At 42.4% G+C, this 16,961-nt stretch overlaps 8 non-coding genes across 8 annotated transcripts; all 8 read left to right on the top strand.

Moving 5' to 3' along the window:
• Positions 1 to 6: 6 nt before the first annotated feature.
• On the top strand, positions 7 to 88 carry trnal-uag (transfer RNA leucine (anticodon UAG)). Its single transcript has one exon. It is a non-coding gene; the product is annotated as a tRNA-Leu (tRNA).
• A 2,164-nt stretch (positions 89 to 2,252) lies between these two features.
• Positions 2,253 to 2,334, top strand: trnal-uag (transfer RNA leucine (anticodon UAG)). Its single transcript has one exon. It is a non-coding gene; the product is annotated as a tRNA-Leu (tRNA).
• A 2,165-nt stretch (positions 2,335 to 4,499) lies between these two features.
• trnal-uag (transfer RNA leucine (anticodon UAG)) lies at positions 4,500 to 4,581 on the top strand. The gene has a single exon. It is a non-coding gene; the product is annotated as a tRNA-Leu (tRNA).
• Positions 4,582 to 6,747: 2,166 nt separating this feature from the next.
• trnal-uag (transfer RNA leucine (anticodon UAG)) lies at positions 6,748 to 6,829 on the top strand. The gene has a single exon. It is a non-coding gene; the product is annotated as a tRNA-Leu (tRNA).
• A 2,163-nt stretch (positions 6,830 to 8,992) lies between these two features.
• On the top strand, positions 8,993 to 9,074 carry trnal-uag (transfer RNA leucine (anticodon UAG)). Its single transcript has one exon. It is a non-coding gene; the product is annotated as a tRNA-Leu (tRNA).
• A 2,142-nt stretch (positions 9,075 to 11,216) lies between these two features.
• trnal-uag (transfer RNA leucine (anticodon UAG)) lies at positions 11,217 to 11,298 on the top strand. Its single transcript has one exon. It is a non-coding gene; the product is annotated as a tRNA-Leu (tRNA).
• A 2,167-nt stretch (positions 11,299 to 13,465) lies between these two features.
• On the top strand, positions 13,466 to 13,547 carry trnal-uag (transfer RNA leucine (anticodon UAG)). The gene has a single exon. It is a non-coding gene; the product is annotated as a tRNA-Leu (tRNA).
• A 2,165-nt stretch (positions 13,548 to 15,712) lies between these two features.
• Positions 15,713 to 15,794, top strand: trnal-uag (transfer RNA leucine (anticodon UAG)). The gene has a single exon. It is a non-coding gene; the product is annotated as a tRNA-Leu (tRNA).
• The last annotated feature ends 1,167 nt before the right edge of the window (positions 15,795 to 16,961 follow it).

The following is a 16,961-nucleotide window of genomic DNA, read 5'->3' as shown; positions in this document are numbered from 1 at the left end:
GTGAAGGGTAGCGTGGCCGAGTGGTCTAAGGCGCTGGCTTTAGGCTCCAGTCTCTCTGGAGGCGTGGGTTCGAATCCCACTGCTGCCATCTTTCTTGTTTTTTTTGTGCACGTCTTCAGTGTGGTCAATTAAAACTTTGGTAGCATTTCCATATTCAAACAAGGGAAATAACACCGCTGGCATCTTTAGCACTAAATTGCCTTAACTACCTCGTCCTGTGCTATAGCGGTGGCCACACCCACCAGCTGGCCGAGATCCACCTTTCTGAGCTTGTTAAAGTGCTCTACAAATGTGCTCTTCAGACATAGAAGCAAGAACAAATGATGTGTTGGCACAGGAAGAAAAAGCAACATGACATAAACGAAGAAAATGAAATGAAAAAGGAAAAAAGAAGAGGTTGAAATTAATGGGAGCTTAGCAAACCTAGGTAACAGATGACAAAGTGTGACTTTGAGGAAGGGGCTGGGTAGCGTGGCAGAGTGGTCTAAGGCCCTGGATTTAGGCTCAAGTCTCTCTGGAGGATTGGCTTTGTATCACATTGCTGTCATCTTTAATGTTGTCATTGTTCGTGCAAGGCTTCAGTGTGGCTATCTCTTTAGTCAATCCATACTTTTGCAGCGTTTCTATATTTTTACAAGGGAAATAAGAAATGTTGTGTGTAGTCGCACCCACGAGTACAGAACACATTGAATTAGCACTACATTGCCTTACCTGGTCCTGTGCTATAGCGGTGGCCCTCCTACCAGTTGGCCGAGATACACCTTTCTGAGCTTGTTAAAGGGCACTACAAATGTGATCTTCAGACAAAGCAGCAAAAACAAATGGTGTGTTGACACAGGAAGAAAAAGCAAAGTGATATAAATGAAGAATACAAAAGGAAAAAGGAGGAAAATGTTGTGTGACGTCAAACCCACGAGTGCAGAACACAATGAATTAGCAGCACATTGCCTTAACTAACTCGTCCTCTGCTGTAGCGGTGGCCCCGCAAACCAGTTGGCTGAGATCTGCCTATCTGAGCTTGTTAAAACTTCTTATGGGCATGTGGGACTGTAGCGTCCCACCTGGCCAACATCCGGTGAAATTGCAGAGCGCGAATTTCAAATTACAGCAATATAAATATTTAACATTCATGAAAATACAAGTATTATACATCAAAATAAAGCTTAACTTCTTGTTAATCCAGCCGCTGTGTCAGATTTCAAAAAGGCTTTACGGCGAAAGCACACCATGCGATTAATTGAGGACAGCGCCCCGCATACAAAAACATGGAAAACATTTTTCAACCAGGCAGGTGCGTCACGAAAGTCAGAAATAGCGATATAATAAATGCCCTACCTTTGAAGATCTTCTTCTGTTGGCACTCCAAAAGGTCCCAGTTACATCACAAAGGGTCCTTTTGTTCGATAAAGTCCTTCTTTATATCCATAAAAACTCAGTTTAGCTGGCGCGCTTCATTCAATAATCCACCGGTTTCCCTCCTTCAAAATGCATACAAAATGAATCCCAAACGCTACCAATAAACTTATCCAAACAAGTCCAACAACGTTTATAATCAAACCTCAGGTACCCTTATACACAAAGAAATGATCAAATTTAAGACGGAGAAAGGTATGTTCATTACCGGAGAGAAATAACAAAGAACGCGCTTTCACCCACGCGCATGGAAACACTTCAGCCAAAATGGGAGCCACTTAGAAAAACTACAACTTCTAGCTCATTTTTCCAAAAACCAGCCTGAAACTCTTTCTGTTGACATCTAGTGGAAGCCCTAGGAACTGCAATCTGGGAGGACTTCGCCTCATAATAAACATGAAAGCCATTGGAAACAGTGGAAGGCTGAATTTTTTTTTTTTGGATGGTTTGTCCTCGGGGTTTCGCCTGCCATATCAGTTGTGTTATACTCACAGACATCATGTTATCAGTTGTAGAAACTTTAGAGTGTTTCCTATCCAAATCTACCAATTATATGCATATCCTAGCTTCTGGGCCTGAGTAACAGGCAGTTTATTTTGGGCACGCTTTTCATCCGGACGTGAAAATACTGCCCCCTACCCAAGAGAGGTTAAAGGGCTCTATAAATGTGCTCTTCAGACATAGCAGCAAAACAAATAATGTGTTGAGACAGGAAGAAAAAGCAACGTGATATAAATGAAGGACACAAAAGGAAAAATGAAAAAGAAGAGAGCAATATTAATGGGAGCTTAGCAGGCTTAGGTAACAGATGGCAAAGCGTGGGTTGTTTGGCAGTGAAGGGTAGCGTGGCCGAGTGGTCTAAGGCGCTGGATTTAGGCTCCAGTCTCTCTGGAGGCGTGGGTTCGAATCCCACTGCTGCCATCTTTCTTGTTTTTTTTGTGCACGTCTTCAGTGTGGTCAATTAAAACTTTGGTAGCATTTCCATATTCAAACAAGGGAAATAACACCGCTGGCATCTTTAGCACTAAATTGCCTTAACTACCTCGTCCTGTGCTATAGCGGTGGCCACACCCACCAGCTGGCCGAGATCCACCTTTCTGAGCTTGTTAAAGTGCTCTACAAATGTGCTCTTCAGACATAGAAGCAAGAACAAATGATGTGTTGGCACAGGAAGAAAAAGCAACATGACATAAACGAAGAAAATGAAATGAAAAAGGAAAAAAGAAGAGGTTGAAATTAATGGGAGCTTAGCAAACCTAGGTAACAGATGACAAAGTGTGACTTTGAGGAAGGGGCTGGGTAGCGTGGCAGAGTGGTCTAAGGCCCTGGATTTAGGCTCAAGTCTCTCTGGAGGATTGGCTTTGTATCACAATGCTGTCATCTTTGATGTTGTCATTGTTCGTGCAAGGCTTCAGTGTGGCTATCTCTTTAGTCAATCCATACTTTTGCAGCGTTTCTATATTTTTACAAGGGAAATAAGAAATGTTGTGTGTAGTCGCACCCACGAGTACAGAACACATTGAATTAGCACTACATTGCCTTACCTGGTCCTGTGCTATAGCGGTGGCCCTCCTACCAGTTGGCCGAGATACACCTTTCTGAGCTTGTTGAAGGGCACTACAAATGTGATCTTCAGACAAAGCAGCAAAAACAAATGGTGTGTTGACACAGGAAGAAAAAGCAAAGTGATATAAATGAAGAATACAAAAGGAAAAAGGAGGAAAATGTTGTGTGACGTCAAACCCACGAGTGCAGAACACAATGAATTAGCAGCACATTGCCTTAACTAACTCGTCCTCTGCTGTAGCGGTGGCCCCGCAAACCAGTTGGCTGAGATCTGCCTATCTGAGCTTGTTAAAACTTCTTATGGGCATGTGGGACTGTAGCGTCCCACCTGGCCAACATCCGGTGAAATTGCAGAGCGCGAATTTCAAATTACAGCAATATAAATATTTAACATTCATGAAAATACAAGTATTATACATCAAAATAAAGCTTAACTTCTTGTTAATCCAGCCGCTGTGTCAGATTTCAAAAAGGCTTTACGGCGAAAGCACACCATGCGATTAATTGAGGACAGCGCCCCGCATACAAAAACATGGAAAACATTTTTCAACCAGGCAGGTGCGTCACGAAAGTCAGAAATAGCGATATAATAAATGCCCTACCTTTGAAGATCTTCTTCTGTTGGCACTCCAAAAGGTCCCAGTTACATCACAAAGGGTCCTTTTGTTCGATAAAGTCCTTCTTTATATCCATAAAAACTCAGTTTAGCTGGCGCGCTTCATTCAATAATCCACCGGTTTCCCTCCTTCAAAATGCATACAAAATGAATCCCAAACGCTACCAATAAACTTATCCAAACAAGTCCAACAACGTTTATAATCAAACCTCAGGTACCCTTATACACAAAGAAATGATCTAATTTAAGACGGAGAAAGGTATGTTCATTACCGGAGAGAAATAACAAAGAACGCGCTTTCACCCACGCGCATGGAAACACTTCAGCCAAAATGGGAGCCACTTAGAAAAACTACAACTTCTAGCTCATTTTTCCAAAAACCAGCCTGAAACTCTTTCTGTTGACATCTAGTGGAAGCCCTAGGAACTGCAATCTGGGAGGACTTCGCCTCATAATAAACATGAAAGCCATTGGAAACAGTGGAAGGCTGAATTTTTTTTTTTTTTGGATGGTTTGTCCTCGGGGTTTCGCCTGCCATATCAGTTGTGTTATACTCACAGACATCATGTTATCAGTTGTAGAAACTTTAGAGTGTTTCCTATCCAAATCTACCAATTATATGCATATCCTAGCTTCTGGGCCTGAGTAACAGGCAGTTTATTTTGGGCACGCTTTTCATCCGGACGTGAAAATACTGCCCCCTACCCAAGAGAGGTTAAAGGGCTCTATAAATGTGCTCTTCAGACATAGCAGCAAAACAAATAATGTGTTGAGACAGGAAGAAAAAGCAACGTGATATAAATGAAGGACACAAAAGGAAAAATGAAAAAGAAGAGAGCGATATTAATGGGAGTTAGCAGGCTTAGGTAACAGATGGCAAAGCGTGGGGTAATTGGCAGTGAAGGGTAGCGTGGCCGAGTGGTCTAAGGTGCTGGATTTAGGCTCCAGTCTCTCTGGAGGCGTGGGTTCGAATCCCACTGCTGCCATCGTTCTTGGTTTTTTTGTGCACGTCTTCAGTGTGGTCAATTAAAACTTTGGTAGCATTTCCATATTCAAACAAGGGAAATAACACCGCTGGCATCTTTAGCACTAAATTGCCTTAACTACCTCGTCCTGTGCTATAGCGGTGGCCACACCCACCAGCTGGCCGAGATCCACCTTTCTGAGCTTGTTAAAGTGCTCTACAAATGTGCTCTTCAGACATAGAAGCAAGAACAAATGATGTGTTGGCACAGGAAGAAAAAGCAACATGACATAAACGAAGAAAATGAAATGAAAAAGGAAAAAAGAAGAGGTTGAAATTAATGGGAGCTTAGCAAACCTAGGTAACAGATGACAAAGTGTGACTTTGAGGAAGGGGCTGGGTAGCGTGGCAGAGTGGTCTAAGGCCCTGGATTTAGGCTCAAGTCTCTCTGGAGGATTGGCTTTGTATCACAATGCTGTCATCTTTGATGTTGTCATTGTTCGTGCAAGGCTTCAGTGTGGCTGTCTCTTTAGTCAATCCATACTTTTGCAGCGTTTCTATATTTTTACAAGGGAAATAAGAAATGTTGTGTGTAGTCGCACCCACGAGTACAGAACACATTGAATTAGCACTACATTGCCTTACCTGGTCCTGTGCTATAGCGGTGGCCCTCCTACCAGTTGGCCGAGATACACCTTTCTGAGCTTGTTGAAGGGCACTACAAATGTGATCTTCAGACAAAGCAGCAAAAACAAATGGTGTGTTGACACAGGAAGAAAAAGCAAAGTGATATAAATGAAGAATACAAAAGGAAAAAGGAGGAAAATGTTGTGTGACGTCAAACCCACGAGTGCAGAACACAATGAATTAGCAGCACATTGCCTTAACTAACTCGTCCTCTGCTGTAGCGGTGGCCCCGCAAACCAGTTGGCTGAGATCTGCCTATCTGAGCTTGTTAAAACTTCTTATGGGCATGTGGGACTGTAGCGTCCCACCTGGCCAACATCCGGTGAAATTGCAGAGCGCGAATTTCAAATTACAGCAATATAAATATTTAACATTCATGAAAATACAAGTATTATACATCAAAATAAAGCTTAACTTCTTGTTAATCCAGCCGCTGTGTCAGATTTCAAAAAGGCTTTACGGCGAAAGCACACCATGCGATTAATTGAGGACAGCGCCCCGCATACAAAAACATGGAAAACATTTTTCAACCAGGCAGGTGCGTCACGAAAGTCAGAAATAGCGATATAATAAATGCCCTACCTTTGAAGATCTTCTTCTGTTGGCACTCCAAAAGGTCCCAGTTACATCACAAAGGGTCCTTTTGTTCGATAAAGTCCTTCTTTATATCCATAAAAACTCAGTTTAGCTGGCGCGCTTCATTCAATAATCCACCGGTTTCCCTCCTTCAAAATGCATACAAAATGAATCCCAAACGCTACCAATAAACTTATCCAAACAAGTCCAACAACGTTTATAATCAAACCTCAGGTACCCTTATACACAAAGAAATGATCAAATTTAAGACGGAGAAAGGTATGTTCATTACCGGAGAGAAATAACAAAGAACGCGCTTTCACCCACGCGCATGGAAACACTTCAGCCAAAATGGGAGCCACTTAGAAAAACTACAACTTCTAGCTCATTTTTCCAAAAACCAGCCTGAAACTCTTTCTGTTGACATCTAGTGGAAGCCCTAGGAACTGCAATCTGGGAGGACTTCGCCTCATAATAAACATGAAAGCCATTGGAAACAGTGGAAGGCTGAATTTTTTTTTTTTTTGGATGGTTTGTCCTCGGGGTTTCGCCTGCCATATCAGTTGTGTTATACTCACAGACATCATGTTATCAGTTGTAGAAACTTTAGAGTGTTTCCTATCCAAATCTACCAATTATATGCATATCCTAGCTTCTGGGCCTGAGTAACAGGCAGTTTATTTTGGGCACGCTTTTCATCCGGACGTGAAAATACTGCCCCCTACCCAAGAGAGGTTAAAGGGCTCTATAAATGTGCTCTTCAGACATAGCAGCAAAACAAATAATGTGTTGAGACAGGAAGAAAAAGCAACGTGATATAAATGAAGGACACAAAAGGAAAAATGAAAAAGAAGAGAGCAATATTAATGGGAGCTTAGCAGGCTTAGGTAACAGATGGCAAAGCGTGGGTTCTTTAGCAGTGAAGGGTAGCGTGGCCGAGTGGTCTAAGGCGCTGGATTTAGGCTCCAGTCTCTCTGGAGGCGTGGGTTCGAATCCCACTGCTGCCATCTTTCTTGTTTTTTTTGTGCACGTCTTCAGTGTGGTCAATTAAAACTTTGGTAGCATTTCCATATTCAAACAAGGGAAATAACACCGCTGGCATCTTTAGCACTAAATTGCCCTAACTACCTCGTCCTGTGCTATAGCGGTGGCCACACCCACCAGCTGGCCGAGATCCACCTTTCTGAGCTTGTTAAAGTGCTCTACAAATGTGCTCTTCAGACATAGAAGCAAGAACAAATGATGTGTTGGCACAGGAAGAAAAAGCAACATGACATAAACGAAGAAAATGAAATGAAAAAGGAAAAAAGAAGAGGTTGAAATTAATGGGAGCTTAGCAAACCTAGGTAACAGATGACAAAGTGTGACTTTGAGGAAGTGGCTGGGTAGCGTGGCAGAGTGGTCTAAGGCCCTGGATTTAGGCTCAAGTCTCTCTGGAGGATTGGCTTTGTATCACATTGCTGTCATCTTTAATGTTGTCATTGTTCGTGCAAGGCTTCAGTGTGGCTATCTCTTTAGTCAATCCATACTTTTGCAGCGTTTCTATATTTTTACAAGGGAAATAAGAAATGTTGTGTGTAGTCGCACCCACGAGTACAGAACACATTGAATTAGCACTACATTGCCTTACCTGGTCCTGTGCTATAGCGGTGGCCCTCCTACCAGTTGGCCGAGATACACCTTTCTGAGCTTGTTAAAGGGCACTACAAATGTGATCTTCAGACAAAGCAGCAAAAACAAATGGTGTGTTGACACAGGAAGAAAAAGCAAAGTGATATAAATGAAGAATACAAAAGGAAAAAGGAGGAAAATGTTGTGTGACGTCAAACCCACGAGTGCAGAACACAATGAATTAGCAGCACATTGCCTTAACTAACTCGTCCTCTGCTGTAGCGGTGGCCCCGCAAACCAGTTGGCTGAGATCTGCCTATCTGAGCTTGTTAAAACTTCTTATGGGCATGTGGGACTGTAGCGTCCCACCTGGCCAACATCCGGTGAAATTGCAGAGCGCGAATTTCAAATTACAGCAATATAAATATTTAACATTCATGAAAATACAAGTATTATACATCAAAATAAAGCTTAACTTCTTGTTAATCCAGCCGCTGTGTCAGATTTCAAAAAGGCTTTACGGCGAAAGCACACCATGCGATTAATTGAGGACAGCGCCCCGCATACAAAAACATGGAAAACATTTTTCAACCAGGCAGGTGCGTCACGAAAGTCAGAAATAGCGATATAATAAATGCCCTACCTTTGAAGATCTTCTTCTGTTGGCACTCCAAAAGGTCCCAGTTACATCACAAAGGGTCCTTTTGTTCGATAAAGTCCTTCTTTATATCCATAAAAACTCAGTTTAGCTGGCGCGCTTCATTCAATAATCCACCGGTTTCCCTCCTTCAAAATGCATACAAAATGAATCCCAAACGCTACCAATAAACTTATCCAAACAAGTCCAACAACGTTTATAATCAAACCTCAGGTACCCTTATACACAAAGAAATGATCAAATTTAAGACGGAGAAAGGTATGTTCATTACCGGAGAGAAATAACAAAGAACGCGCTTTCACCCACGCGCATGGAAACACTTCAGCCAAAATGGGAGCCACTTAGAAAAACTACAACTTCTAGCTCATTTTTCCAAAAACCAGCCTGAAACTCTTTCTGTTGACATCTAGTGGAAGCCCTAGGAACTGCAATCTGGGAGGACTTCGCCTCATAATAAACATGAAAGCCATTGGAAACAGTGGAAGGCTGAATTTTTTTTTTGGGATGGTTTGTCCTCCGGGTTTTGCCTGCCATATCAGTTGTGTTATACTCACAGACATCATGTTATCAGTTGTAGAAACCTTAGAGTGTTTCCTATCCAAATCTACCAATTATATGCATATCCTAGCTTCTGGGCCTGAGTAACAGGCAGTTTATTTTGGGCACGCTTTTCATCCGGACGTGAAAATACTGCCCCCTACCCAAGAGAGGTTAAAGGGCTCTATAAATGTGCTCTTCAGACATAGCAGCAAAACAAATAATGTGTTGAGACAGGAAGAAAAAGCAACGTGATATAAATGAAGGACACAAAAGGAAAAATGAAAAAGAAGAGAGCGATATTAATGGGAGCTTAGCAGGCTTAGGTAACAGATGGCAAAGTGTGGGGTCATTGGCAGTGAAGGGTAGCGTGGCCGAGTGGTCTAAGGCGCTGGATTTAGGCTCCAGTCTCTCTGGAGGCGTGGGTTCGAATCCCACTGCTGCCATCATTCTTGGTTTTTTTGTGCACGTCTTCAGTGTGGTCAATTAAAACTTTGGTAGCATTTCCATATTCAAACAAGGGAAATAACACCGCTGGCATCTTTAGCACTAAATTGCCTTAACTACCTCGTCCTGTGCTATAGCGGTGGCCACACCCACCAGCTGGCCGAGATCCACCTTTCTGAGCTTGTTAAAGTGCTCTACAAATGTGCTCTTCAGACATAGAAGCAAGAACAAATGATGTGTTGGCACAGGAAGAAAAAGCAACATGACATAAACGAAGAAAATGAAATGAAAAAGGAAAAAAGAAGAGGTTGAAATTAATGGGAGCTTAGCAAACCTAGGTAACAGATGACAAAGTGTGACTTTGAGGAAGGGGCTGGGTAGCGTGGCAGAGTGGTCTAAGGCCCTGGATTTAGGCTCAAGTCTCTCTGGAGGATTGGCTTTGTATCACAATGCTGTCATCTTTGATGTTGTCATTGTTCGTGCAAGGCTTCAGTGTGGCTATCTCTTTAGTCAATCCATACTTTTGCAGCGTTTCTATATTTTTACAAGGGAAATAAGAAATGTTGTGTGTAGTCGCACCCACGAGTACAGAACACATTGAATTAGCACTACATTGCCTTACCTGGTCCTGTGCTATAGCGGTGGCCCTCCTACCAGTTGGCCGAGATACACCTTTCTGAGCTTGTTAAAGGGCACTACAAATGTGATCTTCAGACAAAGCAGCAAAAACAAATGGTGTGTTGACACAGGAAGAAAAAGCAAAGTGATATAAATGAAGAATACAAAAGGAAAAAGGAGGAAAATGTTGTGTGACGTCAAACCCACGAGTGCAGAACACAATGAATTAGCAGCACATTGCCTTAACTAACTCGTCCTCTGCTGTAGCGGTGGCCCCGCAAACCAGTTGGCTGAGATCTGCCTATCTGAGCTTGTTAAAACTTCTTATGGGCATGCCAACATCCGGTGAAATTGCAGAGCGCGAATTTCAAATTACAGAAATATAAATATTTAACATTCATGAAAATACAAGTGTTATACATCAAAATAAAGCTTAACTTCTTGTTAATCCAGCCGCTGTGTCAGATTTCAAAAAGGCTTTACGGCGAAAGCACACCATGCGATTAATTGAGGACAGCGCCCCGCATACAAAAACATGGAAAACATTTTCCAACCAGGCAGGTGCGTCACGAAAGTCAGAAATAGCGATATAATAAATGCCCTACCTTTGAAGATCTTCTTCTGTTGGCACTCCAAAAGGTCCCAGTTACATCACAAAGGGTCCTTTTGTTCGATAAAGTCCTTCTTTATATCCATAAAAACTCAGTTTAGCTGGCGCGCTTCATTCAATAATCCACCGGTTTCCCTCCTTCAAAATGCATACAAAATGAATCCCAAACGCTACCAATAAACTTATCCAAACAAGTCCAACAACGTTTATAATCAAACCTCAGGTACCCTTATACACAAAGAAATGATCAAATTTAAGACGGAGAACGGTATGTTCATTACCGGAGAGAAATAACAAAGAACGCGCTTTCACCCACGCGCATGGAAACACTTCAGCCAAAATGGGAGCCACTTAGAAAAACTACAACTTCTAGCTCATTTTTCCAAAAACCAGCCTGAAACTCTTTCTGTTGACATCTAGTGGAAGCCCTAGGAACTGCAATCTGGGAGGACTTCGCCTCATAATAAACAAGAAAGCAACTGGAAACAGTGGAAGGCTGAATTTTTTTTTTGTTGGATGGTTTGTCCTCGGGGTTTCGCCTGCCATATCAGTTGTGTTATACTCACAGACATCATGTTATCAGTTGTAGAAACCTTAGAGTGTTTCCTATCCAAATCTACCAATTATATGCATATCCTAGCTTCTGGGCCTGAGTAACAGGCAGTTTATTTTGGGCACGCTTTTCATCCGGACGTGAAAATACTGCCCCCTACCCAAGAGAGGTTAAAGGGCTCTATAAATGTGCTCTTCAGACATAGCAGCAAAACAAATAATGTGTTGAGACAGGAAGAAAAAGCAACGTGATATAAATGAAGGACACAAAAGGAAAAATGAAAAAGAAGAGAGCGATATTAATGGGAGCTTAGCAGGCTTAGGTAACAGATGGCAAAGTGTGGGGTCATTGGCAGTGAAGGGTAGCGTAGCCGAGTGGTCTAAGGCGCTGGATTTAGGCTCCAGTCTATCTGGAGGCGTGGGTTCGAATCCCACTGCTGCCATCATTGTTGTTTTTTTTGTGCACGTCTTCAGTGTGGTCAATTAAAACTTTGGTAGCATTTCCATATTCAAACAAGGGAAATAACACCGCTGGCATCTTTAGCACTAAATTGCCTTAACTACCTCGTCCTGTGCTATAGCGGTGGCCACACCCACCAGCTGGCCGAGATCCACCTTTCTGAGCTTGTTAAAGTGCTCTACAAATGTGCTCTTCAGACATAGAAGCAAGAACAAATGATGTGTTGGCACAGGAAGAAAAAGCAACATGACATAAACGAAGAAAATGAAATGAAAAAGGAAAAAAGAAGAGGTTGAAATTAATGGGAGCTTAGCAAACCTAGGTAACAGATGACAAAGTGTGACTTTGAGGAAGGGGCTGGGTAGCGTGGCAGAGTGGTCTAAGGCCCTGGATTTAGGCTCAAGTCTCTCTGGAGGATTGGCTTTGTATCACAATGCTGTCATCTTTGATGTTGTCATTGTTCGTGCAAGGCTTCAGTGTGGCTATCTCTTTAGTCAATCCATACTTTTGCAGCGTTTCTATATTTTTACAAGGGAAATAAGAAATGTTGTGTGTAGTCGCACCCACGAGTACAGAACACATTGAATTAGCACTACATTGCCTTACCTGGTCCTGTGCTATAGCGGTGGCCCTCCTACCAGTTGGCCGAGATACACCTTTCTGAGCTTGTTGAAGGGCACTACAAATGTGATCTTCAGACAAAGCAGCAAAAACAAATGGTGTGTTGACACAGGAAGAAAAAGCAAAGTGATATAAATGAAGAATACAAAAGGAAAAAGGAGGAAAATGTTGTGTGACGTCAAACCCACGAGTGCAGAACACAATGAATTAGCAGCACATTGCCTTAACTAACTCGTCCTCTGCTGTAGCGGTGGCCCCGCAAACCAGTTGGCTGAGATCTGCCTATCTGAGCTTGTTAAAACTTCTTATGGGCATGTGGGACTGTAGCGTCCCACCTGGCCAACATCCGGTGAAATTGCAGAGCGCGAATTTCAAATTACAGCAATATAAATATTTAACATTCATGAAAATACAAGTATTATACATCAAAATAAAGCTTAACTTCTTGTTAATCCAGCCGCTGTGTCAGATTTCAAAAAGGCTTTACGGCGAAAGCACACCATGCGATTAATTGAGGACAGCGCCCCGCATACAAAAACATGGAAAACATTTTTCAACCAGGCAGGTGCGTCACGAAAGTCAGAAATAGCGATATAATAAATGCCCTACCTTTGAAGATCTTCTTCTGTTGGTACTCCAAAAGGTCCCAGTTACATCACAAAGGGTCCTTTTGTTCGATAAAGTCCTTCTTTATATCCATAAAAACTCAGTTTAGCTGGCGCGCTTCATTCAATAATCCACCGGTTTCCCTCCTTCAAAATGCATACAAAATGAATCCCAAACGCTACCAATAAACTTATCCAAACAAGTCCAACAACGTTTATAATCAAACCTCAGGTACCCTTATACACAAAGAAATGATCAAATTTAAGACGGAGAAAGGTATGTTCATTACCGGAGAGAAATAACAAAGAACGCGCTTTCACCCACGCGCATGGAAACACTTCAGCCAAAATGGGAGCCACTTAGAAAAACTACAACTTCTAGCTCATTTTTCCAAAAACCAGCCTGAAACTCTTTCTGTTGACATCTAGTGGAAGCCCTAGGAACTGCAATCTGGGAGGACTTCGCCTCATAATAAACATGAAAGCCATTGGAAACAGTGGAAGGCTGAATTTTTTGTTGTTGTTGGATGGTTTGTCCTCGGGGTTTCGCCTGCCATATCAGTTGTGTTATACTCACAGACATCATGTTATCAGTTGTAGAAACTTTAGAGTGTTTCCTATCCAAATCTACCAATTATATGCATATCCTAGCTTCTGGGCCTGAGTAACAGGCAGTTTATTTTGGGCACGCTTTTCATCCGGACGTGAAAATACTGCCCCCTACCCAAGAGAGGTTAAAGGGCTCTATAAATGTGCTCTTCAGACATAGCAGCAAAACAAATAATGTGTTGAGACAGGAAGAAAAAGCAACGTGATATAAATGAAGGACACAAAAGGAAAAATGAAAAAGAAGAGAGCGATATTAATGGGAGCTTAGCAGGCTTAGGTAACAGATGGCAAAGCGTGGGGTAATTGGCAGTGAAGGGTAGCGTGGCCGAGTGGTCTAAGGCGCTGAATTTAGGCTCCAGTCTCTCTGGAGGCGTGGGTTCGAATCCCACAGCTGCCATCATTCTTGGTTTTTTTGTGCACGTCTTCAGTGTGGTCAATTAAAACTTTGGTAGCATTTCCATATTCAAACAAGGGAAATAACACCGCTGGCATCTTTAGCACTAAATTGCCTTAACTACCTCGTCCTGTGCTATAGCGGTGGCCACACCCACCAGCTGGCCGAGATCCACCTTTCTGAGCTTGTTAAAGTGCTCTACAAATGTGCTCTTCAGACATAGAAGCAAGAACAAATGATGTGTTGGCACAGGAAGAAAAAGCAACATGACATAAACGAAGAAAATGAAATGAAAAAGGAAAAAAGAAGAGGTTGAAATTAATGGGAGCTTAGCAAACCTAGGTAACAGATGACAAAGTGTGACTTTGAGGAAGGGGCTGGGTAGCGTGGCAGAGTGGTCTAAGGCCCTGGATTTAGGCTCAAGTCTCTCTGGAGGATTGGCTTTGTATCACAATGCTGTCATCTTTGATGTTGTCATTGTTCGTGCAAGGCTTCAGTGTGGCTATCTCTTTAGTCAATCCATACTTTTGCAGCGTTTCTATATTTTTACAAGGGAAATAAGAAATGTTGTGTGTAGTCGCACCCACGAGTACAGAACACATTGAATTAGCACTACATTGCCTTACCTGGTCCTGTGCTATAGCGGTGGCCCTCCTACCAGTTGGCCGAGATACACCTTTCTGAGCTTGTTGAAGGGCACTACAAATGTGATCTTCAGACAAAGCAGCAAAAACAAATGGTGTGTTGACACAGGAAGAAAAAGCAAAGTGATATAAATGAAGAATACAAAAGGAAAAAGGAGGAAAATGTTGTGTGACGTCAAACCCACGAGTGCAGAACACAATGAATTAGCAGCACATTGCCTTAACTAACTCGTCCTCTGCTGTAGCGGTGGCCCCGCAAACCAGTTGGCTGAGATCTGCCTATCTGAGCTTGTTAAATCTTCTTATGGGCATGTGGGACTGTAGCGTCCCACCTGGCCAACATCCGGTGAAATTGCAGAGCGCGAATTTCAAATTACAGCAATATAAATATTTAACATTCATGAAAATACAAGTATTATACATCAAAATAAAGCTTAACTTCTTGTTAATCCAGCCGCTGTGTCAGATTTCAAAAAGGCTTTACGGCGAAAGCACACCATGCGATTAATTGAGGACAGCGCCCCGCATACAAAAACATGGAAAACATTTTTCAACCAGGCAGGTGCGTCACGAAAGTCAGAAATAGCGATATAATAAATGCCCTACCTTTGAAGATCTTCTTCTGTTGGCACTCCAAAAGGTCCCAGTTACATCACAAAGGGTCCTTTTGTTCGATAAAGTCCTTCTTTATATCCATAAAAACTCAGTTTAGCTGGCGCGCTTCATTCAATAATCCACCGGTTTCCCTCCTTCAAAATGCATACAAAATGAATCCCAAACGCTACCAATAAACTTATCCAAACAAGTCCAACAACGTTTATAATCAAACCTCAGGTACCCTTATACACAAAGAAATGATCAAATTTAAGACGGAGAAAGGTATGTTCATTACCGGAGAGAAATAACAAAGAACGCGCTTTCACCCACGCGCATGGAAACACTTCAGCCAAAATGGGAGCCACTTAGAAAAACTACAACTTCTAGCTCATTTTTCCAAAAACCAGCCTGAAACTCTTTCTGTTGACATCTAGTGGAAGCCCTAGGAACTGCAATCTGGGAGGACTTCGCCTCATAATAAACATGAAAGCCATTGGAAACAGTGGAAGGCTGAATTATTATTTTTTTGGATGGTTTGTCCTCGGGGTTTCGCCTGCCATATCAGTTGTGTTATACTCACAGACATCATGTTATCAGTTGTAGAAACTTTAGAGTGTTTCCTATCCAAATCTACCAATTATATGCATATCCTAGCTTCTGGGCCTGAGTAACAGGCAGTTTATTTTGGGCACGCTTTTCATCCGGACGTGAAAATACTGCCCCCTACCCAAGAGAGGTTAAAGGGCTCTATAAATGTGCTCTTCAGACATAGCAGCAAAACAAATAATGTGTTGAGACAGGAAGAAAAAGCAACGTGATATAAATGAAGGACACAAAAGGAAAAATGAAAAAGAAGAGAGCGATATTAATGGGAGCTTAGCAGGCTTAGGTAACAGATGGCAAAGCGTGGGGTCATTGGCAGTGAAGGGTAGCGTGGCCGAGTGGTCTAAGGCGCTGGATTTAGGCTCCAGTCTCTCTGGAGGCGTGGGTTCGAATCCCACTGCTGCCATCATTCTTGTTTTTTTTGTGCACCTCTTCAGTGTGGTCAATTAAAACTTTGGTAGCATTTCCATATTCAAACAAGGGAAATAACACCGCTGGCATCTTTAGCACTAAATTGCCTTAACTACCTCGTCCTGTGCTATAGTGGTGGCCACACCCACCAGCTGGCCGAGATCCACCTTTCTGAGCTTGTTAAAGTGCTCTACAAATGTGCTCTTCAGACATAGAAGCAAGAACAAATGATGTGTTGGCACAGGAAGAAAAAGCAACATGACATAAACGAAGAAAATGAAATGAAAAAGGAAAAAAGAAGAGGTTGAAATTAATGGGAGCTTAGCAAACCTAGGTAACAGATGACAAAGTGTGACTTTGAGGAAGGGGCTGGGTAGCGTGGCAGAGTGGTCTAAGGCCCTGGATTTAGGCTCAAGTCTCTCTGGAGGATTGGCTTTGTATCACAATGCTGTCATCTTTGATGTTGTCATTGTTCGTGCAAGGCTTCAGTGTGGCTATCTCTTTAGTCAATCCATACTTTTGCAGCGTTTCTATATTTTTACAAGGGAAATAAGAAATGTTGTGTGTAGTCGCACCCACGAGTACAGAACACATTGAATTAGCACTACATTGCCTTACCTGGTCCTGTGCTATAGCGGTGGCCCTCCTACCAGTTGGCCGAGATACACCTTTCTGAGCTTGTTGAAGGGCACTACAAATGTGATCTTCAGACAAAGCAGCAAAAACAAATGGTGTGTTGACACAGGAAGAAAAAGCAAAGTGATATAAATGAAGAATACAAAAGGAAAAAGGAGGAAAATGTTGTGTGACGTCAAACCCACGAGTGCAGAACACAATGAATTAGCAGCACATTGCCTTAACTAACTCGTCCTCTGCTGTAGCGGTGGCCCCGCAAACCAGTTGGCTGAGATCTGCCTATCTGAGCTTGTTAAAACTTCTTATGGGCATGTGGGACTGTAGTGTCCCACTTGGCCAACATCCGGTGAAATTGCAGAGCGCGAATTTCAAATTACAGAAATATAAATATTTTACATTCATGAAAATACAAGTATTATACATCAAAATAAAGCTTAACTTCTTGTTAATCCAGCCGCTGTGTCAGATTTCAAAAAGGCTTTACGGCGAAAGCACACCATGCGATTAATTGAGGACAGCGCCCCGC

This window comes from Salmo salar, chromosome 27, assembly GCF_965601325.2.
Source record: "Salmo salar chromosome 27, fSalSal1, whole genome shotgun sequence".
In the NCBI taxonomy this organism is placed as follows: Eukaryota; Metazoa; Chordata; class Actinopteri; order Salmoniformes; family Salmonidae; genus Salmo; species Salmo salar.
This window is presented reverse-complemented; position numbering and strand designations above follow the sequence as displayed.